The 25,558-nt window shown below is 43.9% G+C and overlaps 1 protein-coding gene across 3 annotated transcripts in view; it reads right to left on the bottom strand.

Annotated features, from left to right (window-relative positions):
* Positions 1-4,000: 4,000 nt before the first annotated feature.
* RNF144B (ring finger protein 144B) overlaps positions 4,001-25,558 on the bottom strand; it is a 142,718-nt gene continuing 121,160 nt past the window's right edge. Inside the window, exons 1-5 of one of the 3 annotated variants that reach the window (XR_012672521.1) lie at positions 16,824-22,115; positions 13,011-16,509; positions 11,181-11,391; positions 9,783-10,758; positions 4,001-8,270 (exon numbers count right to left, since the gene is read on the bottom strand). The gene's annotated coding sequence lies outside the window, so the exon portion shown is untranslated. Of the gene's footprint in view, positions 8,271-9,782; positions 10,759-11,180; positions 11,392-13,010; positions 16,510-16,823; positions 24,912-25,558 lie in introns of those variants that run through there. The other 2 variants (XR_012672520.1, XR_012672519.1) reach the window with 2 other exon arrangements.

The following is a 25,558-nucleotide window of genomic DNA, read 5'->3' as shown; positions in this document are numbered from 1 at the left end:
ACAGGGAGATTGAGAAGTAGCACAGGAGTGGAATTGTCTCAGGAAATTAATCAAAATGTGCATAACCAATTATTTGACAGATATTATTTCTTCTAATTATAGCCAGATACTACAGCTGACAGAGAAGGTAAGGTGGCTTTTTACATAACAGCAAACTACAGGACATCTGTCACCAAAATCTATTCTACAGCTAGTTCTCTTAGCATCTCAATTAAGACAGTCTGTGATAAAAATCACAGATAAATAACTCTGTACATTTCCTATTCTGTGGCTGTGTAAGCAAATGAAGTCCACAAGCTGCTAAGTCTGGAAAATACTGCCCTGTGTGCTCAGCGTCCTGTCCAGATGCAGGGAGAAATCCAGCTGAGATTGTTATCTTGACCCATGCCCAGTTTATGCTTGCAATACACTTTTGTGCTCACGTTATCCCATGCTGTTTGAAAACACAAAACAACTTTGTTGAGTTTCTGACGTCCATTATTTCACCATGCCATGTGCTGTTAATCTTCAGTGCTGAGGGTGGCTTTGTTTTGTTTCAGAGTCATTGAACTAAACTCAGTCCATTGGGGTTAATTCATCACCAGCAACCCTGGCAACACTTTTATGCTGCTCCAAATACTGCCAATGTGCAGTTCGAACACACTTGTACCTATGTTCATGCATGCCCACACACACTTATAGGCATGTATGTATAAATATATGGGTACACACACACATAGAAACAACTTAAATGCAGTTCCATCATGTTTTCCTTTAAAAATAATTTTAGCCAGTGGCATTGCAAAATCAGCCTGGCCGATAACCAGGAGCCTGCACCTGCACAGATCCCAGTTGCAGAACCCCTCCTGTAATTGTTAAGCAATTTGCCTGTTAAGCACCACTGGCAAGAGTCTGGAAGATCTTACACTCAAAAAACCACATTTGTTTGGCTCATATGTTACTAAGACACTGCATTATTCTTCAGACTATCTAGAAAGCTGCCTACTGCCATACTGGCAAAAGGTTTTGCTTTCCCCCTCAAATGGATTTAAATGCTCCTTTACTTCCAAGAAGCACAGCCCAGAAGTACCAAATCCTTCCTAAAACAATGTTCCTATCCTACACGTTCCTCCTATATTTGGACACGTAGGAAGGAGCAGGGCTTATCGTTCCCTGCTCCCACTCCTACTCTCCTATAGAAGAGCTGGCTCTGACAAGGGAGATGAGGAACCGTTCAGGCTCTTTCCCTTGGAGAGAACAATTACTTTCTATTTCTCCTCACTTCACTGTCTTGCCAGACTTTTTAGTTAGTCTTTCACTAATGTTATTATATCCATCCTGGTCAATGCAGCTGGCGTGGGCAACACAGTGAAAATGCACTGCAGCCCAGGCTATAATATGTGACAGCAACCAGACTAAAGATGACCCATAGACCGTAGGTCCACACTCTGGTTCCTGTGGCTCTCTGAAAACCACATTGCTCTGTCTTCACTGCTACTGCCCTGCTAACACATGCTACTTATTGCTGGGGTGCAGAAAAACATACCAAAAGCCACTGGCAAAGACAAGGTTTGCATAAACACTATAATATGACTGCAAATAAGGGCTTTCAAGGAGCTCAGGGAAATGCTGACAGAACAGGTATACAGAGGTGGGAGCTGAGAAGCATTTTCCATTTGGCTGATTCCCCCGGTTTCCAAGAAAGCAGAACTGTTTATTTACAAAAATGTACACAAAAGTTGCACCAAAGATGCCCAACTCAATCACTGGTTACTCCACATAACATCCAAGGCACTAAATTTTGGCTGCCTACTCAGCTCAAAAAGGAGGACAAAAATTAGTCATGTTCTCCTCGAGTTTCCCTTTCTTGATTCCTCTTCTTTGATCTTGGCTAGAACAAAGAGATAAAAGATAAGCAACTGTGCAGATCTCTGGTGAAAAATTTTCTGAGATTTCTGTTGATAAGTGCAGAATCATTTCTTGCAAAATAGCTACCCAACTCTGTCTAGGAGCAACTCTGCTAACCTGAACCAGTTGCCCTCTGTAGTCAGTGGGAGGCGATAGGTTGACAAATTCACTCTCCAGAGATGCCCAGACAAATACATTGGACAAGATAAAACAAATTTTGGAGATGCCTCTCTCTCTCTCAAAGTTAACCATAGGAGGATCCTGGAAAACTTCAGTTTATGTGCATTTATAAGGGTAATAATATATGAATGACTGGCAGTGAAAGACATGAACCTAGGTGAGAGGGATCCTGCCTTTAACATCTTGCGGCCAACACAAAGCACACACAGAAAGGCATGTCGAGCTTCGAGTGCTGATTTCTATAGAAACCATAGTACCATTTCTGTGTCTTTTACCTTGATTCCTATTTCCCCTGTAAGTTTGGGATAAGTAAAAACCTGGACTACCAGTCCTTTACTTAGTGAATTTCTAAAATAGAACAAATTTTGAGGCCATTCTTTGTCTTCCTTGACGATTTTCCCCCACACACAGAGGATGAAAAGCTTTCTAGCCATGCCATTAATCTGCAGGTACTTTAGTGAGGAGATGATGTGCAGTTTTAACAAACTACTGAAGATCAGCCCTTGAAAAATGAGGACCATTGTTATTCGTGCCTTGCAGATTATGAACCGATAGCTGTAGTCTCCATCCTTTGCTTGTGCTCAGTAACTTGGAAATCTCTGCACATTTAGAAGAGCATTCAGTTAAAAAGGAAATGGATTTCTCTGTCTAATTAGTCTAAGTGCTCTCTCCTAGCCTTTGTCCTTGTCTTTCTGGGATCTCATTTACAGTGCTATTTAAAAGGAGCCACATCTGTTACAATGAGCTGTCTGTCAACTAAACATCCCATATCAGACACAATTTTCTCTCACCTTTTACTTATACTTTTCAATAACAGGATGATAGATGCAGGTTTTAGTCAGCAGTTTTTTAAAAGTGCTGAAAGGAAAGTTTGTCCTCCTCCCTATCCTCTTCCAGCTTGCAACATAGTCTTGATTTAGAGACATCATGAAGACAGAAGAGAAAATCTGGATGAGTTTGGCCTCCAAGTTTGCTTTCCTTTAGACCACTACAAAAAAAAAAAAATCGTCTTGGTCTTTGCGTGTTCTAATTGAAAAGACTGTTAATCGCTCAGGAGCAATAGACATATGCCTCACTGTAAATTTTACATTCACCCCTAGCAGTTGCAGCTGGTGTTGATTTAGTGTTACCCTGATAACCCTGCTGGGTGGTTTTTTACTTGATTTACATTCCTTGTGAAGGGTGGAGGTAACGTTTCCAAGAGTGTGAAAACAAAGTGACCTTACAGCTAAACTCTCCTTCCTGCAAGCAGCAAAGCAGTGTTTTTTACCATCTAACCTTCAAAAGCAAAATTCCACGGGTCATCCTGAGAAATGTTGCTGCAATTAGTTTTGTTTTCATCTACTGGCCACAAACATTCAGGGTCAGCTGTGAATGTTTGTTTGTTACTTTGATTTTCTCCATCGGTGTTTTTTGCACATGCATACAGGAAAGTAAACGCAGCCCCGGGGAAGGAGGCAGACCTTGTGCGGCCAGTTGGCTGCAGGTGTTTCAGAGCCCACCTCGGGATGTGCCGTGGGTGCACAAATACACGGCACGGCGCTGAAGGCTGCTGTGCCACCTCCAAGCCACTCAGCCATGTTTCCCAGCCCAGTGCTGGGCAGAGAAGTTAACCCGAGTCCTGCAGCCTCAGCGCAGCTCAGCTGGGGGGAGCACCCACGAGCACCCGCTCGGGCAGGGGCTGCCACAGGGACTCTGCTGCAGTTTTCAGGCTGGGTGTTCTCTGCAGCGGCTCGCTGTGTCGCTTTTTGTGCGTTTAAGCTATGAATTCTTAATATTCATTGTGCCTGGTTCATCAGTGACCTGGTTTTAGGAGGCCTTCAGAGGCTCAGTCACAACACAAATAATCATTAATAGTAACAATAAAAGCCTGTGTCTGAAATGCCTGTTTGTAATGGATAGCTTTACTCTTTGCAAATTTAGCATCATCCGGTGGAAAGAACAATATTTTTTTTAAAATTCATTTTCTATCAGTGTGTCATCTGTTACTTGCTACTCTCTTGTGTACAAATTCTGGTAGACCTGAAGTTTAAGTTTTAGTCTAACATTTTAGTCTCGGTTGAAATGCAGACATTGCCCTTGCTGCATAATTTGTATATTGAAAGCCAGACCTAACGTTCCTTATGAAAACCGTGAGAAGAGCAAGCAGAAGCAGGGCTCAGTCTTTACAAAGACCAAGATGTGCCTCTGGCTGAGTGAAACAGCTGTGATAAAAGGTGGGACCAAAGGCAGCGTTGCTAACTGCTTCTTTATGTCGCTCTCCACGGTTTCCATTTTAGACAACAAAACTCCATTGACACCAATTGATATTTAACAACTAATGATTTGAAAGGATTGGCCTTTTTGATTGCAGGAGGATTTAAATTAAATTTTGACTCATCATCTTAGCATACCCCTTAATACCTTTAGCTCTGGTTTACACCGCGCGGCGGGTATGCTAGATGCAGCCCTTATCGGATCTGAGCCAGCCATAGAACAGGCTGTCTTTGCTGCATTTTATCTTCCCATACAGATACCTTCTCTTGGATTGTTTTTTGGCTTTGCCAAGTTTAGCGTGAAGCACAGTGTACAGCCAGAGGGAACAAAATCTATGTTTTTAAACTGTGTTCCTTAATGAGCCTGCCCCAAATTAAAACAGCCTCCGTTATAACTTCAAAAACCTTCCCACTTCTCAAAGACACACTGCATATATCTCAGAAACAAAGTTCCTGCCAAAGGGCTTTTTTCTTTTTTTTTTAGCTTAGCTGCCAAATGCTGCATTAACTCACTAGCTGAAATGCTGATTCATCAGACCCTACTCGTCAGAAATGCCTGTGTGCTCTCAAATAGAGATTGTTTTCTTTTCTGAGAGTTTAGATGCCTCTTCTGTGACAAAAGTTTCGAGCTTTATGGCCTCAGGAGATACCTCATCCTTATTTGGTTCTGGATTGCCACCGCAGATTTAGACCTATTGGCTACCCTTTCAAAACCTCTCATGGGGTTGGGGCGGAGGGGCATGATTTTTTTAATTTTTTAATTATTATTATTATTATTATGTTGTTATTATTATTATTGAACTAAATTCTTCGCTCTGCTTTTTTAAAAAAGATCCTAATTCGGAAGCTGGATCACAGGTGTTGCTATCTGTCTATTTTACAGGGGGTATTTCTGTTTCCAAGAGGCCCTAGCTCAGCAGGCACACATCCTTTAATTGATACTGAAGGGATTCACAGAGCTATCAGCTCCCTCAATTTTCTGATTTCACTGAAATCACAGGATTTCAGCAGGAAGTTGGAAGTTAAGAGAAGACAAAAGTAACACAAGAGCAGAAATAGTGGGAGAAGAGCACAGTGATGTAGAAACTGGGGAAAACGGTTTGGCAGTTCAGGGCAAAACCAATTGCTAGGCAGAGGCAGATGATGTGGCTTAGAGTGAGTCTAGTGGAGGGCGAAATCACCTTGCTCAGTAAATGTAAGAGAGCTGACAGTACTAATTCTTTCCTCACACACATTTGGTAAATATAGTTTACAGAGAAATGACTAATTATTATCTTTTTTAACCTCAGAAATGCTACAAAATTTATGACCTGACTTATGAATCTTAAGGGTCTGAGTCTGACTGAATCTTTCCAGGTTACCATTATTGTCGATGAATCCAGAACAAACAGTTTAGAGTAAATTCACCACTAGGCAGACAGCATATTCGGCAAAGAATATGACAAATTTCGTAACATGAAAAAAAAAGAAAAACTTTTTTTTTTTCATCTGATTCACCCAAACCTGGTGATGAAGAGATTCCAGCAAAATTTCACTTTTGGATTCAAAGATACTTGGTTTTGGCCTGAATTTGTACAAATCCAGCTCCTGTTGCTATTTACAATGTTATCAAGTGATAGTGCTTTTTAAAACATTGTAATTCCCCTTGCACTGGTATTTTATGGGCTGAAGTCCCATGATCCCTCATGCAGCTGTCAAAACCTCCAACTTTCCCAGGACAACTATTACAGTTTATTTAAGTGCTGTCAGTGCCAAAATCTGGGCCATTCTGGAAATCTGAGGGTAGCACAAAATAAACTGAAGCTGAGTGACAGAAAAAATGAAACGGGGAATATATTGCTCACTGACTCAGTTAATACGAAAATGAATTAGATAATAAAAACCTTCTTTGAAAAGAAGGAGCCGCCACCAGAATTTCTGGGTTTACTGCAAAACTCAGTACTGAAAGGCTGCAAAAAGTAGGCACTTCACCCCAGAACTGAGGGTTGGCTTCACACCACTGTGCAAATACAGCTTTTGCCATAGGACAGGCATGTTCTTTTACAGCTTAATAAACATGGCACTCATCCAGTCACGTCCCGGGAATGCCAAATCTTTACTTTCCCCACTTAGTCCTTGCTGTCAAATACTTCCAGTGACTTCTACAGGGCCATTTGCAAGGATGGGAGAGCTACCAAGATCCGACCCTAAAAGACCCAGGCAAGAAAAGCAAATAATGGGTGGGTCTGAGAAAGATAAGAAAAGCAGGACAAAGATCGTCACAAAAGATTACAGATGCCTCTTGCTTTTTCTCCTGGTATGTTTGCAGGTGACTTGGTTGAGAAGAACCTGGTCCATCCCGGCAGCAGCGGGGCCACTGTGGAAGTCAGGGCTGGAAAGCAGCGATGGGATCGGCCGGGAGCCAAGGTATCATTAGGCTTTTCTGATGCATCTTTCTTTGTAGGAGATTTGTTGGCCTGCTGGGCTGTGTAGACTTTCTGATACAAAATGTAGCATCCGAAGAAAACACACTGATCAGTCTTAAGGTAAATGCAGGGTTACAGATTTAGTTTTCAAAGTTTCCTTTCAATTTATTTAAAAAAAATTAAATTGGTACTACCAAATTTAATGACAAGGCTACCCTGCTGAGTTTGGAGCCCAGAAAGCTATTGTCTCCCTGGTCTATGTATCCTAGACTGTGCTAATGTTTCCTATAATGCAGCTAATAACCAACCATCAGCAATAAATGCCTTGTCATCTCATTGTCGCACACAGCAATAGCTGGAGCAGTGATACTGACAAATGAACCTGCGTAATCACTTTAGATTTCTTTGTTACATTTCACAGTGTGAAGACTGCTTCTGCTCAGCACGTCACAAAAAAACAAACAAGAGCTATAGCTGTCTCTTCCATCAATCTCAGCTTATTTTTGTCAGCCCTCTGCCTGTACAGCCACAACCCCACCACCGCTTGACAGCGGATGGGGGAACCAATGGTTTGGTGAAGGGGAGATGGATGGTGCTCAGAGCGAGACGGATGGACCTCTGCACTCTCCCTTCTCCTTTGTAAACAATTTTTGCCTTGAGAGAGCAAGCGGGCAGGGGGAAAGTGAACTTTTTTTGTACTTTCCAAGGCTGCTTCACATGGAAAAAGAGAAAAGGGGGGGGGGGGGGCTCTCATTAAAATCCAGTCGAGTCTCCCATTTTCCCTTTTACCTTTTCAATCTTTTTATAGTTTCAAATCATTAACTATCAGCGTGAAGCTCAAAGGTAGCGCTAGCCATCTATGAAACAGTGACACATTTGACAATAATGCTTTTGAAGAGCTTGTCACATCCTCTTCCCAAATCAGTCTCATTAATGCTCAGACTGTCTCTCTTTTCTCCCTGCTTCTTTTCTCCCGATTTCTCTCTAATTAGCTTGTTTTTTTATGCTCCCTTGTTCCACAGTTTGAGCTTAAAAAAAAAAAAAAAGAAAAAAGAAAAAAACAAAGGAGGTGGATGTCATTTCCATGAACCCCAAGGCCAAGTTAATCAGCAGAATTAATGACTCTATTACCCATTAGACTTGGGGCTATGGTGCTTATATGGCAGCACCCAGTGTTCTCCGATCCCATGCTTCTTCACTTTGCTCTGACAAATGTAAACTTTTGCTCTCTCCTGCAAGCACGCTCCCCTTCAGCCCGCAGCGGCTGCTGTGACCCAGGAGGGCAGCCTGGGCACGCCGCTGCTGCCCTCCATTAGCTCTGCAACAAGGAAGGTAGCAAAACTTACCATCTGAAAAAAAAAGAGATGGGCAAAAATGAGGTGGTATTGCTTTTTCTTCTCTCTTTCTCGCATCTGTCTCCTAGCACTGTGCCCAAGTTGTCTCAGTCCTGCTGCTGCAGTTCTCCACTGACGCCTTAGGGCCCGGACCTGGAAAAGTGGCTGGCAGCTCTCGCTGCTTCAAATCCAGCAGGAGGCACAAGGCTCTGCAAAACAAGATGCCTGCAGGATTTATCTTGTCTGAGGTGTTTTACCTCTTCACCACCCACCCATGCAATGGGCAAAATGTCACTGCCCCTTTTGTAGAACAGAAATGGGAGCAGAAAGACAGGATTTAATGCCAGAAGCAACCAAAGGAAAAGAGCTATTGAGCCCAGACGTGAGCTCCTGATGCTCCTGTCGTTGGAGGACATGCCCATGAGGATGGCAAGGAAGGGCTTGCACAGGCTGGGAGTCCCTCTGGACAGGCAATGGGCTCCCTGAAAACCGTTTGCAGGGTTTATTTCGAGAATCCTCTCAAGCCCTCTCACAGCACAGTATGCCTGAGCCTTTCTGGCCTGAGTTGCCCCTGTCCTCCCATGTTGAAGGGAATCAGTCCTGGCTCCTCCGTCACTCGGGGTGGCAGAGCAGAGGCACCCGAGAGCCCTCAGCACCGGCAGCAACATTGCATTTTGACCCGCTCCTCCCTTGCCCTGGTCAGTGTGGCACCGCTGCGTAGACGAGGCCAAGTCTCAAACTGTGTCATCAGGGCAGTCTGCTCTCAGTCTGCCTTTCCTCGCTTTTGGGAGCACTTTCACCAGTGGACAAAGTAATGATATTCTTTGCATCACTGGAGGGAGAACGTGCTCAGGCCCTGAGCTGATGGAGGATTGCTCTTTTTCTGTCACTGAGTTTTGCACGGAAACTTTGGGTCGTTTTTCTTCTCTTGTTCCAACTGCTTGATTCGCAGTTTTAACAAAATTGCATTGCTACACAGGCAAAATACAGACAGCCCCGCTCCCCTGCCCCCAGCAACCTCTGCCCAGGAAATGGCATGCCTTTATGAATAAAAAAAGGATATGATAAGAAAGTACTTTGCTTGGTTTGAAGAATGAGGTGGGGGTAAATTGGCTTTCTGAGAGGATATCCTTATTTTCACCCTTGTAACCAAAAAAAAGCATGATTCCTAGGAATGATTTGCACACCTGCTCTAGTCTGCAGCCACGCAGCCTCAAAAAATCAGTGGCAGCTCTGCCTTGATCTCACTAGGAGCGAACTGACTGCTGGCAAGCGTCTCGTGTTGAAGCAGCGCAGCGGGGCATCATCCACAGGACTCAAACCTCCCAGAAAGCACAGGAGCCACCCCGAAAACGTTTGTGCGCTTCTGAAAACACCTCAATCCTTTTAGCCCAGGTGATCCTTATACTTTAAAGGAAACAGAAGATTGAGCTTTCCCTCACGTATTTCCTCATGCCCTTTGCACGTTGAAGCAGTATTGCCGACACAAGCGCAGCGTCTGCGCTGAGGTCAAGACCCTCCCTCCACAGAAAGGGGTGGGATACCAAGTCCAAGCCATAAGAGGTACAAGCTGTTTGCACAGCAACTAGCAGGGACATTTTTAACTACCAGAAATGGAAACAAAAGGCAAAAGACAAGTACTATGTGCCAATGCACCCAAGAGCATCCAGGAAAGACAGATACCATTTCTTACATGTACTCCCCATTAACTCCATACACACCTCTTAACGGTCACACGCAGGCCTTGCTGCAGCACAGATGCAAACCAGGGTCAGCCAAGACTGAACCCCGCCTTTTCTTTCTTTGCAGAGCGCAGCACTTAAATAATGGGGACAAAATAGGAAGAAGTATCAAAGTGGCTGTGCAAGGTTCCCTGCTCCTCCGGGAAGCAAAAAGGCTGGAAGCACGATCTCTTCAAACTCTGCTGCCTGCCATGGACTACTTCGGTCCCTTACTGGAGTTTTTATGCTATAACTTGGTTACAGTCATCCTGTTTCCAGCTCTGTCCCTGACCGTTTCTCTCTTCGGGGAGTCAGCAGTGCTGATTTTGGTGCCATGGACTCACCCCTGCACCACATCTTCTTCCCCTCAGGTATGAAGGTTTATGCTGCATCGTGCAGCCCGTGCACGCTAAAGAAGCCACTTGCATGAATGCTGAGCAAAAGCCACACTGACCCCAGTGTGCCAGCTCCTATCTATCAGCCAAAGAGAGTAGTCTGCGGGATTAAACCTCTGAATTGCAGCTGCAGCACTGAAAACGAACCAATTCAGGTGCAATTATACTTTGCGCAGGCAAAAAAAATCACCGCAAAGAGTGCCGTGAGCTTGGTCACCCACTGGTGCAAGTCCTTTCCTCCTTCTCTCACAAACTGGGATTTTGCACATGCAGCCATGCCAGGTTCTGCAATGACAAGTTGAGAATATGGTTGCAAAAATACACAAGATGCATCTAGATGTTACGAAGCCTCCATTTCAACCACTCAGCCGCTCTCCTGTAACTCATTGCCGTGGAATAACGACAAGAAGCGAGCAAGCATGTTCTCCACATCCTGCTGCCTGCAGCTTTTTCCTTCTTTGGGGAGGCATTTCACACGCTTCCCAGATGGCTCTTTTTCTTCTTCCAAATGTGACCCTGCTCGGCAGCCATCCTCGCTTTCGTGCAGCTGCAGCCCTGCCACGGGAGGCTCTGGATATTACCTAAGGAAGGAGGACAACACGGCTGGATCAGGATGCTGTAGGCAAATGGCTGCTCAAGAAGTAAGGTTATAGAGAATGTCAGCTCCGCCACAAAAGTTTTAACTGGCTGTTCGGGATACAGATATTATCAAACTCTGTAAAAATAGCTTGAATATGGATGAAATAAATGATAGAAAACTGAATTCTTCCTCTCCTTTCCTTTTACCTTTCTTGAATATTTGTTGCATCTCCTTAAAGTCATGGGCCCTGAGGGGCCCAATGCTCTGAAACAAATGGAAGATGAATCTAAAATAGATGAAGAAATCACAGATCTGGCCTGTTTGGCACTTGCCGCACTAGCAGCTGTGCCGCAGCAGCACCACTGCCCTCGTTACCAAAGTATGGCCCCCACCAGCTGTGGCAGTGACAATAGCAAAACATACCTGCTGCTATACGTGTGCCCGGGGTGCCTCTTGGGCTGCAAACCCATCAGAGGTACTGCAGTTCTGGTGTCGTCTTCCAAGGCGCAGTCCCAGCTCCTTCACAGTCAGCATGAAAACCACGAGCGTTTGGCGGGCTGCTGCACGCGGGCACTATGAAAAATTTTCTTACGTGAACTTCATAATGCAGCAAAAACGTTGGCCTCAAATTTCCCTGCAAAACAGGGAGAAAAGTTACCTTGGCGGTCACTGGGGGAGAATAATAATCAGTGAAAAAAATTAGGATAAAATCCATGAGTAAAAAACAAGAAGCAGCCTAGCCAGTGATTAGCATTAGCACTTCTCCCACATGGAGACGTTATTTTGCCACCGTATTTTTCACGCACTGTTGTTTCAGATTCACTGGACCGATGTAACTGAGCAATCGCTCCCCTCACCCAAAACTAAACTGACCTGAGAGAACATCTTTGATTTTCTTGCCTTGCTTTTAATGCCTGTTCAGAATTCAGTGCTTCTTTAGATATAGGTTTAATACGCACTTTTCTAAAGTGCTTTCAACAGTAAATATAGCAGACCAGGGATAAATTTGGCCCAATGCATTTAACCAGATGAAATAGAGCTAAGGCACAGGGGACATCCTTGAGTTCCAGCTCATCTGCCCCCCAAAATCCATAATAATAATATTTTTATTTTAGCACTCATACCTGAAGGTCTCTAGGTACTTTAAAAAAATGTATAGAGTAGTAAAAGCAATTTAGTCCCCAATACCTGCGTATTTTAATTCATGGTAGATTATTATTCCTCTGCACATATTGCTTTAGTCATCTACATTTTTATACCCTTTCTTTTTACTGTACAACGGAGTTCTTAACTATATTTATGGACTGCTGTATTTTCCCTGTACACCTATGCACTTTATTATTTATTCATAATCTCCCATTTCCCTTTAAGCTATTGTTCGCAATATATTTTTTAAATCAATAATAAAGCTTAAACTCCAGATTTTGACTTTTTAAACTAAACAAGAGACTGCACGGGGCTAAGCAATGTTTGATTTACACATAGGAGTGAAGACAGGATTTGGCCCAAGAAGACATCACTCCAGGTAGGAGGGAAACCATTAAGATTCACACCGCATCCTGCCTCCCTTGCGCGCCAACAACGAGCAGGCACAGGTATCGGCCGACGCCACGCTCGTTGTGAGGAGGATGCATTTTGCTAGCAGAGACGTCTCATTAGTGATCAAAATTCCTTGTAGCAGCAGGTTAGCCAAGGCTTTAACAGCACGCTGCACCGTTTCCCAAAGCACCTTCCTGGAAGCAAGGTTGCCCTTGGCAAGTCCTTCCCAGGACTGCTGTCCCCTTTGACAGCGCCGACGCGGGTAGGTCTGCGTGCAGCCGTTCAATTCAGGAACACCGTGGCAGTAATTATCTGCTTTGTAATCGACAGTGCTAGATGTTTAAAAACATTGCACTTCTAAGCTTGGTGTTTTTCCATGTCTTGTTCCCTTGAAGGGCTTTCCCAGAGAGGAACACTGAGTACGGTTAATCTGAATTAACTGCTAAAATGGATTAGTTAAAAATGCATTAAATCTCTGTGTATGTATTCTCCTTCAGAATTAACTTGGCCTTTATGAGACTTATCTTACTTTACTTTAATTCTGAACAAGAACATCTACACAGGAATTTAATGCAATTTAATCAATCCACTTTGAATTCAGATCATTTAGCTAGTTCGGATTTCTTTCCTTCCACGTGCCCATGTAGACAAACCCATGACTCAACATGTCTGAGGGATGGCGGGCAGAAGGTAGGAATCTGTACAGCATTGTACCTGTTTCCCCGAAAGATGGTGTCCACTTCCTATTTTCATGTGCATATATGCATTCAGAGAGCCTGGCAAAGCATCCACACGCCCTTACAATTTTGAAAGAAACTTGCTTCTGAAAACAGCCAGGATCATTTCCATCATAACCGCACAAAGATGTCCAGCGATGGCTCTTAGGAAGTCCATGTGGTTCTACCAGGGTTGATGCAAGCGCCTCCTCCATGAAAAATTCAGACGTCCAGAAGGAAGCTCTACCATTTTTTGTAAATTCCCTCCTAGGGACCGAGTCATGGGGAGACACAAACACTATTTCTTATAACATGTTCTATCCAGTGAGCTCTTATTACCAACAGGGTTGTTGCTATCTACCAGCTAGTCCAGCAAGCCAAAACCAGGTCTCTCCCCGGAGTTACAGGAGACCAGTTAGTCCCACTTGCTTATCTGTTTTTGGCGATGCTGAAATGCGCATCATTTAAGCTTCTTAAGAGGAACTACCATGTTTCTATAACTTTTCTGTCCCAGAAAGGAGGAGAAATGAGCTGTGAATACAAAACGTGCTGTCTCTCTTACAGCTTTCCCTCTTTCCCCATATATTCATACCAATATATCTAAGCCTTCTTCCTCTCTATTAGGTACATTTCTCTTCAGAAGTCACATATTTCACTGTTCATCTCCTAAGGGCAGCCAGAATATCACATGAAAGGGAGTTCTCATTTCTCCGCTATTCCTTTGGGGTTCATATCATAATTCAGAAAGGCTCAGAGAAGCCTTGTAACTTGCAGGATTTTGCAAGTTTTTCCTGCACGCTGTCTTTCCTAAAGACATTTGAAATAAAATCCTCCATAACAGCAGACACAATACATACGAGAAAAATGTTTTTTGTTGCTGGGTTTGAGATGGAGGAAGAGAGGCCGGTGAGAGTCAAGAAGATGCTGCTTTAGGTTAGAAACAAGTGAGGCGTAGACTGGTTCACTGCCTTCTCACAACACAGCCACGTGCGCTTAGACTGCGCGAGGAGAGGAAAGATGGCATCTTTTACATCGCACTCATCCAGTCACTGTCATCTGAAAAAAATTGGCTTGTCATGAGCACCTGGACAAGTGTCACTAGAGCTCTCTGTCGGAGGTAATTAAGATTCATAAGCAGAAGGGCTTGTTCTGGGTTTGATGCCATTCCCAGGCCATGGGATCGATGCCTTTCCCTCCTCTGTCTCTCCACACAGAGTCAGGCGCCAGTTCCCCAATGTATTTACAGCACTGCTCTGTCCCTTTGCCTGCATCCATCCTTATCCCTTTGGTTTCACTATTTTGTTATTATCAAGCTCTGTACCCTAGAGGGCATCTTCAAAGGATTTTATTTTCTCTGCCTTATGTACAGACCAGTTAAAAAAATTTCCGTCACTATATTTTCAGGTTTTCCTTCTTTTTGTTCAAATAATCAAAGCACTTTTCCAGGCCTTTGCTACTCCCCTTCTCAAGGCTTACAGACTCACCTCTGCAAAGGGTATCCATCCTTTTTGGTAGCATCACCTCCTCTTCCTTCCAAGCACATTGTAACGCTGGTCTCCAGCTTCACGTGCCTCACACCTTCACCTATGTACTCTAGCCTCTTGCTTTGTCTCCCACCAGCCATCTCCTCCATGTTGTCACCAACACCAGCTTTGCTGCCTGCTCTTCAGCTTCTTGTAATGATATTTTTAACATGCTCATTAGTACAGGCCCTTACAAAAACACCCTCTCTACGCCTGTCCACCAGGTTTATCCACCAGTGCTTCTCATTCTGCTCCTCTCCGCAGGGAGGTCCCATACAACCAGCTCCTTAGCGATGTCTGGGGCAGCCGGCAGCCAGCTGCCACACCATTTATAGCACTTTCATTGCAATTGCTTTCACAGCTTCAAATTACTTTGCTCCTCTTTGCCCTCCTTCCCTTCTCTTAGGCTACACAACTTTCTATATGCATTTGTATAGCACCAACCAAGCACCGCCACTCCTGAGTCCCAGTTGCTCCTACTGAAATGCAGACATTACATGATAGCATCTTGGGACACTGGAAATACCCTGGATGTTAAGATAGGTGTTGCCTCGTCTCTCTCTCACACACACAAACAAATATTAGGTGGTCATGTACAGCATAAGTGAGAGGCACTATCGAAGATATAGTTAGCGAATTGCCCTTTTGTGTGTATCTTGTTTCAGTAAGAATATCTGTCATTCTCTTAGTGGTTTGCTGCTTGGAGGGTGATTTTAATTAAAACGTAAAATGTCAAACGTTAGTAAGAAGGAGGATAACCCTGTGGGGAGTGAGGATGAATCAAATTTATTAGTCACTGAGCAGCAGGCTGGTAGCCCTTCACTTGGAGAAATTTTAAAAGGCAGTTAATGCGAAATACAGAATCAGTCTAATCTCCCCCTATTCCAACTAACCTTCTGAAAAACAGTATCACAAGTTTCCACCAATTCCAGAAATGAAAGACAAATCTGCTACAGAGATTAAAACAGCCTCATTTTGTGTGTACAGGACGCACAAAAAGTAAGTCTCATTTATGGACTGTAAAGGAAAATGTCTCTCTTAGGGATATTTCTCCCTGTTATCAAGAAACGGCTGTGTTTGCACTGTACGCTGTGTGTAAGAGGACTGAAAGAGTCACAGGCATTTGGTAGCAAGCATAAAAACCAACCCTTGGGACTATTTCTTAGGGAATTGTTTCCAAGAGCAAAATTTGCCAGTCCACACTTCTCAGGAGCAAGGATGACTACAGACCCCTCAAGACAGGAGCTAAGAAGGTCAAGATTGCAGCACGTACAAGTTCCACCTGTCCTCCTACTGGCACGATATTCTCTGCAGTTCTGCTTTATGCTGTTGTTGAATCCACTGGATCGTTCTGCCTGTCTTCCTCATCATCCACAGACAAATAGCATCTTTGTTATTTTGTAATGTTCCCTTTTTAAAAAACATTTCTTTTTACAGCATCAAGCTAACAAACATTCACTTTTTGTTTTCAAGTTTCAAACTTAATAGATTCAAAGGAAGAGTAAAACAACATCTCAGCTATCCCATAGATATATTGCCTTGTGACTAATTCCTCATACAGATTACTGAGAAGCTTATGAGGATGTTGAGCGCCCTTTACCTGATGCATGCAGCTAAATGCACATAGTGACACAGAGTTAACCATGCTTTGCAAAAGAGGAACTGTGGGTGGGTGTCTCCAGCTGGATTTTCAGCTCCTCTACAAATGGATGGTGGCATTTGCTCTAAGCACCTCCACACGTGACAGAAGCCACAGATTTTTGTTGATAATCATGTCCCTGGGCTTATTTCCAGCCCCTGCACACTGTTTAGTCATAGGGCAGGGTACAAGCACTCCTCCCTGGTTCATTCATGGTCCACGCGCTTGGGCTGTGCCCTCTTGTTGTGCTGGTCCTTAGTTGCACCGCCTTCATGCTCGGGCTCAGCTGCCTTGTGCAAAGCAGGTAAGTCCTGTCCTTGAGAGGGTATCAGCTGCTACAGGAGAAATCAAGGCAGCCATCTCAATAGAGAAATGAAAGAGGGGATAGTTTTTGCACATCACTTCATAATGCAGTGATTTTTCATTTTTTTTAAACTTAACATGGGGTGTAAATCCTGGTAAAGATTTTGAACAGCTTTTAGCTAAGAGTCCTTAAAATTAAACTGTTTCATTCAACTTGAAATCTAATTCTAAATGGCAGAAAAGACAGGCAGCATTTGGGAGGTAGGGAGGGAGGGGGAAGAATAGAGCAACAATATAGAGCTTACAAATTACAACCAAGCGGAGCTGTCAATAAGATCTTGCTCACCATATTGTCACAGAATTTTCCTTCTGTGTCATGTTGGTCATTACTGTAACACTACATGAGAAATCACTCCATCTGTTAAAAAAGAAAAGAAAAGCAGCTGCTATCCTCCTGCAAAGATGGAATTAACAAACACTCAGTAACTGTATTCCTTTCAACTTTTGCAGTCACAATTTTAGTCCCACTTTATTTGTGCCACGCAAGCCACCAAGCAGTTCTACTGCCATAGTAATAAGGCCCTCAAAAAGCTCATTAACCAACACGAAAGATGCTACCCATGGAAACTGTAACAACTGTGACAGTTTTAGTTCCTGCACTGGTTTTGGAGGGCTTCAGGGTTTCTCTGGTGGTGGGGGAGGAGATGTTAACATTTCGGGGAGGGGAGCACTAATCCAGTCATTGCAGTAGATTAGGAGAAATCTTCATAGAGATTCAAGATTATTTTGCTGACTTAGCTTGGCAGCTGAACCAGGTGAGTCCCATTACATTCAGCTACAGAAAATAAAAAGCATTCGAATGCGTGAAGTGGAGGAGCCTAGAGCAAGAGCAGCAGGCTGCCAGCGGAGGCACTCAGGCTCAGGAGGAAGCCTGGGCTAGGATTTTATGACTTACCGTTAACACTGAACAACACATGGAGCCCCTGGGAACAGGTTTCTTCAAGATCACAGCTAGGCTGCACATGCTAAGAAATGGGCTGGGTGGGATCGCACCTATGCGCCATACTTTTCTGTACCTAAATTAGGCTGGAGGGTACCCTGTAGCTCCTGCAATTCAGGGGACATTGAGCCAAACTCCGGGAGAGCCCAAATCAGACATGTAACGGAGACCAAATCCTAAAACAGTCATGTTTCTCCTATGAAGGGTGAGATCACTAAACACCACTTACCGAAAAGAACCAGTAGCAAAACCAGATACGATAACCAGTGTATTTAAATAGCTATTGAAGAACGAAGGCTGGTCTGAGTGTGATCAGGCAGGACTGTACTGGAGACAGCACATTGCAGTTAGATGGAGCCGGCTGTTAAATAATGACCCAGGCAAGCTCCAGCCTGCCCGGGGGACATGTCTGCATGTGCCTCCATCCCCTCCCCTCCATCTCCTCAGGCTTGGCTCTGGGATCCCACCGATGGCTGCCTTCATGCTGGCAGGTCTCTGCACCAGCTTGAGCCATGACCAGATGTGGTCAAGAGCCACAGGAGGGTGTTTGGATGTGTATCACCATACTCATGTCACCCTTTTACGCTCTTCACCAAGCATCTGCTGTTGGCCAGGGACGGGGATAGGAGCCTCATTAGAGGCATCATGTTACAGTGAGTATAGCTGCTATCATGTAAGGGTGGTTTGGTTTTTTTCCACTAGTTCAGACCTTTTTTCCTGGCAGGTTGCTTCAACAAGCTTGTAGCTGCACCGAGGCTGGAAGAGAAAATACAAGAGGCAAATGCAGTTCCGGCTGTTTGAACAAAAAAACCCTGAACTCAGAGAGGGTTCACTCCAGGGGCATTCCTGTTCTGTTTGCTATCCTGTAGGACTCTTCTGTTCACTGGGGAGTGATTTGCAGCTATCTGTGGCAGAAGGAAAATGCCAGTAGGCAGCATCATTCCAACAATCTGCAAGATGGTACTATCATTTTCTGGAAAGAATTAATTTCATTATAAGTGTGTGAGTTCTATCTGTTCATCTGGTCTGTTAATTCATCCAAAGGCTTCACCATCCTAATAGGCTCAATGGCTACTGTAGCTGGTAGGATACTTCAAAATAATCATTAAAGTTACATTACAACAATACAAAGACCCAAGTGAGATCAGAGTTCCATTTTCTAGCACAAGGAAATAATAAAACTCTAGTTCCAAAGAATTTTTATGGAGAAGGCAAGTAATGGGTGGAAGGGAAATTGAGGCACAGAGATTTGAAGTGCTGCTGCAGGAGGGTAGCAAAGCAAGGAATAGAATTACATGTTTTAAGTCCCACTAATACGTTTATAAACAGGACTTTCATGTTAGTATCAATGTAAGGTATTCAAATAAATTGTACCCACTAAAGTACCCACTAAAGACGGTCAGAAATTTTTCAGTCAGCTCAAATCCAACGTCGCCAGAGAAAGAAGTAAGATTTTTTTTCATAAGAACCCATCAGTTTCCAGCAGAAACAAAAAAGCAAACAAACAAACAAACAAGAAAAACCCTTCCCCTTCCTGGGAAAGTTTCCTCCAAACCAGGGTGAATCTTCTGGCCAAGCCTAGAGAAAGCCCTAAGGGGCTACAGCCCACTCTGAGCTGATTCAGAGCACAGACTGGCCCAAGGTTTCCCCCATTTTGGAGCACCTCATCATGGCGGGCCAAGTCCTTCTCATTTTCCCTGCACCCTTTTGCAAGCGAATGCAGCTGGGCTGATGCAGGAGATTAGGTCTCCTGTCCGTGTTCTGAACAGGACAAGCAGAAATTTTAAACAGGGGCTTCCCTGCAGAAAGGGTTCCCCCCTAGGGCTTATCTGAAGGGCTCTGGAGTCTCAAAATCAGCAGAGGAGTCAAGTCTCCTGCCTATCGCTGCTACCTACGTGCATGGGACAGAGCCACTGGCTTAGCACACATCATGGGTTTTAAACACAAGAAAATATGCTGTAAGGGCTGGCTGACTTTCCAGCCCTATTGTTTTGACCAGGGACAGGCCACAGGGTTTGGAACCACGCAGGCATTTTAAATACCACAAAGTTTGTTGTTACCATTTATGTGGCTTTGGTTCAAGCCATCCCCTGTTTTGACAAGAAAGGAAACACTGTCGTTTTGAGGCAACATGACATGAAGGCATTCAATGCATCTGCCAGTTTGCCATCGTGCAGTTTTTCAGTGTAAAGGGTCAGCAAAACCACTGTACCACACATGAACTTTTACATAGCTGTATTTATTGTGCAGATGAAAAACTGTTTTACACAGCATGCTTGACCAAGAGCTTGGCACCACTGCAAGAACTAGTCTATGTAGCAAACTGGATTTTATCGCAGGCTGAAAGACTCTTAAAGTCCTTGAATACAAAGAGCTCCATTTAGAAAGAAATTGCAGTGTGTAAATATAATCCACAATCAAGGCTCTCAGAGTCACAAAATAGCATGACTATATCTCTGATTACTAATTTAATCAGGCACCACAAGCACTTAAGTGAAGAACCCCAACCAGACAAAGGGAGCTCCTTACAGCTGTTTTTAGCAGGCTGTATTTTGTAATAGACATGTGAGCACAGATCCCAGTTTGTAAGTGATCCCATGACTGAGGGGCAACATTTACTAAAACAAAGTGAGATGGCGCTGATGTGAATCGCAAGAATCTGCACGGACCCAATCCTGCACTGGTAAACCACGTACTCACCATGTTACAAGAAAACACAAGTCTTTGCACCTGACTCCCATTTAGTCAGGATGCATCAGAAGCTAGAGCTAGCCCGAATGGCTGAAAAAAAGATACTTTTTTTGGAAAGATCCACCATTATTTCTGATGCAGAAATAAATAAATAAATGAGTCAAACCAAAACTAGACAGGTGTTTGCTACGGATGCAAGTCTCATCCCGGACTAAGCAAAAGTCCTAAGTAATGCATACGCTGCAAAACATCTGGGGAGAGCAAGACCTGGTGGGACTTTTCTGAGCTGAGATCTCCCTACAAGCTCTAGAGGCATGAGAGCCACCACTGTCCAGCCCAGGGCAGCAGCATGTCCCACGCAGCAGCTGGAAAGTCCTCCTGATCTCCTTCCCCCCTGGGCTCCTGAGCAGTGTCTGGGGGGAAAGGGGGATCTAATGTCACTTTATTCTTTTTAAATTGCCAAAGAACACATAGGTCTTTCCAGCTACGTGTTAGGTGTCTTAAATATGTCTGTAGATCTGGGTGCCAGCGAATAAAACACAGGCAGACTTGGGTTTTAGCCCACTTCTCTTTCTCCCATATTCACCTTGCTCTGTCCACTTCCACCAAAACCCTTTGGAGCAATTCAGCTACCACCGAGGCACCTTCTTCATGGTGCTGTGCCACAGACTGCCAATCCCATACGGACATCTTGGACTTAGCAGGGCAGCCAAAAATGACGCAACCTTTACATACCTATTGGTAAGTCCCATGACCAGCCTGCTGCTGCTTACAGACATGAATTATATCCATTAGCTTAATTTTCTGACAATATCTCAAAGTGATCTAAAAATACCTACATGACACATACCTTCTCCCCCACTCTCATCCTCCTCCCCACTCAGCCCTAAACAAGCAACGGGTGAAATAAAATTCACAATGCCCCATAACATGAAATCTCTGCTTAGCTGGATGTATTAATAGCTCAACCCATTTTCTGATGTAATTGCATTAATTGTTCCTGTCCCAACTGGCTTTCCAGAAGAAAAAGGAAGGTTCATTTAAATATTAAACACGGAAAGTGTTGGGGTTTTTGTTACGGTTTTGCGCGCAGATGTGAAGCAGAGTGCTAAATATCAGCACTCTGCCTAGTTGAAGGCTGTTGTGTTAGCAGGAATCCTCACCTATTCGTACAAACTAGTGTGTACCAGATGGCTCCATGGGAGTCAGGAGGCTTGAAATGGAGCAATCATTCAGTCTGCAGATGGAATATACAGTACGTTCCCAGTTAAGTAAGGGGCTCATTTATTCAGATAGATTCTGCATATATGGAGCGTGTCTCGGAGGACAAGCCAGTTTCTGCCTCCAGATTTCTAGCAAATTTCTAAGCTAGGTCCATCCTCCATCATGCTCCTGCTACTGGAGTCCAGCAAAAAGCGCCCTCACTAATAAGGTGGAATTTTGCTCAAGCTGTGCTGAAGCAATACACTGAACACAACATTTGCAATTTTTTTTAAATCTTCCCAATCTGGAAAATAAAAGGTGCTCCAATATATTTTTTCTTTTCACTCATCATGCAAATATTTGGACAGAACCTTCTAATTCAGTACTCCTTTCAGAGCAGAACTACATATTTATATGCTAGTTATGATTATTTATCACCAGAAAATAAATCAATGACTTAATGCTAATTAAGACCTGCAGCAGCAAAACCCACTGTTGCCATGCAGAGTCCCAGAAGAGAGTCAGCCATGCCTGCCTTTGACGTCTGCAGTAAATGAAGCGCAGAAGCAAGATGTATGCCTTAGTGGAAAGAGGCAAGAAGGATCCAAGAAGTTCAAGCTAGAAGTTTCTGACATGGGATTGTCATTATTTGTATAAGAATGTAAACTAGAAACTGCCCTGAACAGGATTAGGGACTCATGCTATTCAGACATTGCACAGCAATCTTGCTTTCAAGGACAAAGATTAAACAAGCTTTCTAGCCTCAGATTTTCAGTGTGCTACTAAAATTTACCTAGGCAAATAATTGAAGAAAACAATGAAGAAGCATTTTTAAATGTCTGGGCAAAAGATATTAATTGGTTTATATTGTAAGGCTTTGTAGAGCTGATTCTACAGGGGAAGGAATATGAAGAGATATCTGGGTTTTGGTGTGTTTTAACCAAAGTCCATGAAAACACAACAAAAGTTCACATTCCACAGAGAAGGAAAAAACCTCCTCCTCCTATGCAAAGCCTTTCTCCCCATACCAAGTCTAAAAGTAGGTCCCGAGAGCTTGGTCAAACCACTTCGCATCTTGGTCCTCCTGGGACACCAAGCTGCTTCGACACGCACAGCCCGCTCTGCTGCTTCCCAGAAGCACCGGCACCTCCCTGCATGAACATTTCCAGCAATTATTGGCAGCCTCCACAGGGGGGAAGGCATGCTTCCAGGCTGGCAGACCACCGGATGCTTCTTCTGACCTCTCCACAGCCCATGTTGCTGCTGCGTACTGGGGTACCGCTCACTTGATCCTTTATTTTTTACCAGTAGGCATAATCTTGGCTTGCGGTACCCGACACAGGCGAGGTAGCATGTGATAATGGTATAGTTTACAAATGTGAACATCACAGGGAAAGTATTGATTTATAATAACAGGCTGGAGGAGCAGGAAGAGGGAATTGTTAAGGGACTGTCTTCTATCACTTTCCAAGGATGGGAGGAACTCAATTATACCCAGCAGCCTCACCTAATGTAATTGTATTCGCTGGCTGTTTGCCTTTGAAGTACCTCTCCTGCAGTATGTCTTGGCAGTGTATTCTGCCACATCAAAAAGGGAAAGTTTTACTACCTGTGCTTTTGGAGGGCTCATTAAAAACACACCAAGTAGAGAGATGGAGCAGAAAATTGTTATCAAATCCTCTGGGGCTTTTTGTTTTGTGTTGTTTTTCTTCTCAGATCACACAGAAGCCCATGCACTTTGTGGACTCCGTTACAGAAACGTTGATCACACGGACTGCCGTTAATTCATCACAGCTTTGCTAGGCTACTTGTCTTCATTTGCCATGAACACAAACAAATTCTACAGACACACCATATCAAATCTGTTCTCCTGAAAAGACACATTCACTGGTGAAACAAAGAGAAACGTAATGGCAATTAATAAACTAACATTTATTGCACTAATTAGCATCTCCTAGAGGGCTTGATTATGTGTTTACACCAGTTAGATACAGCTCAGTATGAGAAAATACCCACATTTCATACATCAAAAGACATTTCTTTCATATTTCCTCTTCCATTCTTACAGTAGTGAAGTGTGAAGACAAGAGCATGAAGGAAGGTAGAATAATTCATTACCTTGTCTCCTACTGATTTGTACATTCAACACATTTTTTTGGAATAAACACAAAGTCATAAATTAGCTTGTAGCAAAATAGAATTAATTGAATGTCTTAGTAGGATCATCAAACCAAGGTTTAAAGTCAATTTATCTGCCTGGGATTTTGCTAATGTAGCTTCAGCTCATTAGGGTGAGAGCTGATACTGTGGATGGGACGCACAGGCTCATGAAAACACAGACCAACGCGTGTTTTCCCTATTTAGGGACAAAAATCTCTCATATATGTCATGCACAAACAGAGACACATGCATACACATGTACACGTATTTACATTCAGAGAGGAAAAAGTGTGAGCCATAAAATAAGTGCTCTCAATAAAGGGATTTTATATCAGCAGGACAGTACAAGGATTTCAAACGCTTTCTGAAGACATCTTGTCATATAAGGAACCCAGATTGTCCCGAGTTTCCCAGCATCCTTAAAGCACCATGTTATTTCCTTAGCTCATGAACAATGCAGAAGCCACATTAGTAAGTAATGGACACCAAGAGACAGTTTGGTTTCATCAGCCCCTCTACCTGAGAGGTAATATTCCGAGGCTGGAAACAATTAGCACTGTGGTTTTGGAGACGTTTTGGTAACAAATACTGTATTAATCTCGGTGGATATTTCATTACAGCCAGAATGTTTCCTGCCAGGAGGGCTTTTGACAATACATGCTCCGGCTAAGCAAGGCAGATGGAGTGCGGCAGGAGCAGCCTGACGTGGAGCATGCCATCGGCTCCTTCAGCCCGCTCCTATAGGCAGCAGGTTGGTAGGGTTTCCTGAACTGGTGTCACAGAGAAGCAGGACGTAACAAGCACCTCAAATGCAGATCAGAGCTTGAAGCCTATCCCGAGTGCTCTGCGCTCCCAGATGCGTCCTCCAGCAATGGCAACAGATTTCTACGGGACTGATGAAAAAACCATCCAGAGCTCAAAAGCAGCTCCCAGCTGTACCTGGCTAAAAACAAACCTCCAAGCTGACAAAAGACAAAGCGCAACCACCGCTTATCATTAGGTAGGAGAAGGATCACACACATAGCAATTCAAACAACTTAAATCCTGGGGAAGGAAAAGACGATACAGTGCAGCACTTTAGCACAGCTTCAGATGAAGTCAGTGATGGTTGCATAGGCTGATGCCAAAGGCCAAACACAACATCTGGCATATGAACAAAGTCAATGCACTGAGACAAACAGTCAAGAAACAAATGGCATTTCAAATCTACAAACCTGTGACACACAACTTGCGAGCTGTGAGCATCTCGCTTTTGTCACTGCATACATACCTGATGCTTTTATTCCTGTTTACTGCTTGCATTTCAGGAGGACTTCAGTCTCAACCAGCTGTGCTGAGAGTCACGTAAGTGTACGGTGGCAGGAGGCAGTACCTCGCAATCTAGTAAAAGGAGGAAAGAAGCTGCAGCAATGATGAGAAATTGAATGATGAGACCTCTCCGAAAGGGTGATAGGCTGTTCAAGTCACATCTTTAACACACTCTAAACACAGCAACACGTCAGACTGTTTACACACGTAAAGATACAGACAGCAGAATGATACAGGCAGCAATCTCCAAAAACACCCATGTTCAGATCCTCCTGATTGGGCACTCAGAAGTTTTTGATAATGCCAGTAGGTGCCTTTGAATGGTTTGCTGAGCAAACTTACTTTAAGAACTTCAAGATGAGGGAGACACTCATTACCCTTAATCACAGCTTTAGTCACAGCCTGTAGATAGAGCACTTCTTCATTTACCAGCAGCCCCCGAGGGATGTTACCAATGGCCTTATCTTTCTCCAGGAGGAAAGCAGTTGCCCCAGAAGTCTTCCAGCTTGTCACGACTTTCGCTCAGCACACTGTCCCTGACTATGGACACAGACCATAAGTCTGGTGGGTCTGCCTCATCATCAATATGGGGACTTCCACCCCACCTGCACCCCCAAGCCATGAGATCCAGCTCCTTGTGCGGGTGGGAGCAAGTTATCCCAGGCTTGATCTCAGTTAAGTAAAAGCAATGCCTGTAGGTGGTTTAAAACACATAACAT

This window comes from Calonectris borealis, chromosome 2, assembly GCF_964195595.1.
Source record: "Calonectris borealis chromosome 2, bCalBor7.hap1.2, whole genome shotgun sequence".
Classification (NCBI taxonomy): Eukaryota; Metazoa; Chordata; class Aves; order Procellariiformes; family Procellariidae; genus Calonectris; species Calonectris borealis.
Note: the sequence above shows the minus strand (reverse complement) of the source record. Positions and strands in the feature narration are given on the sequence as shown.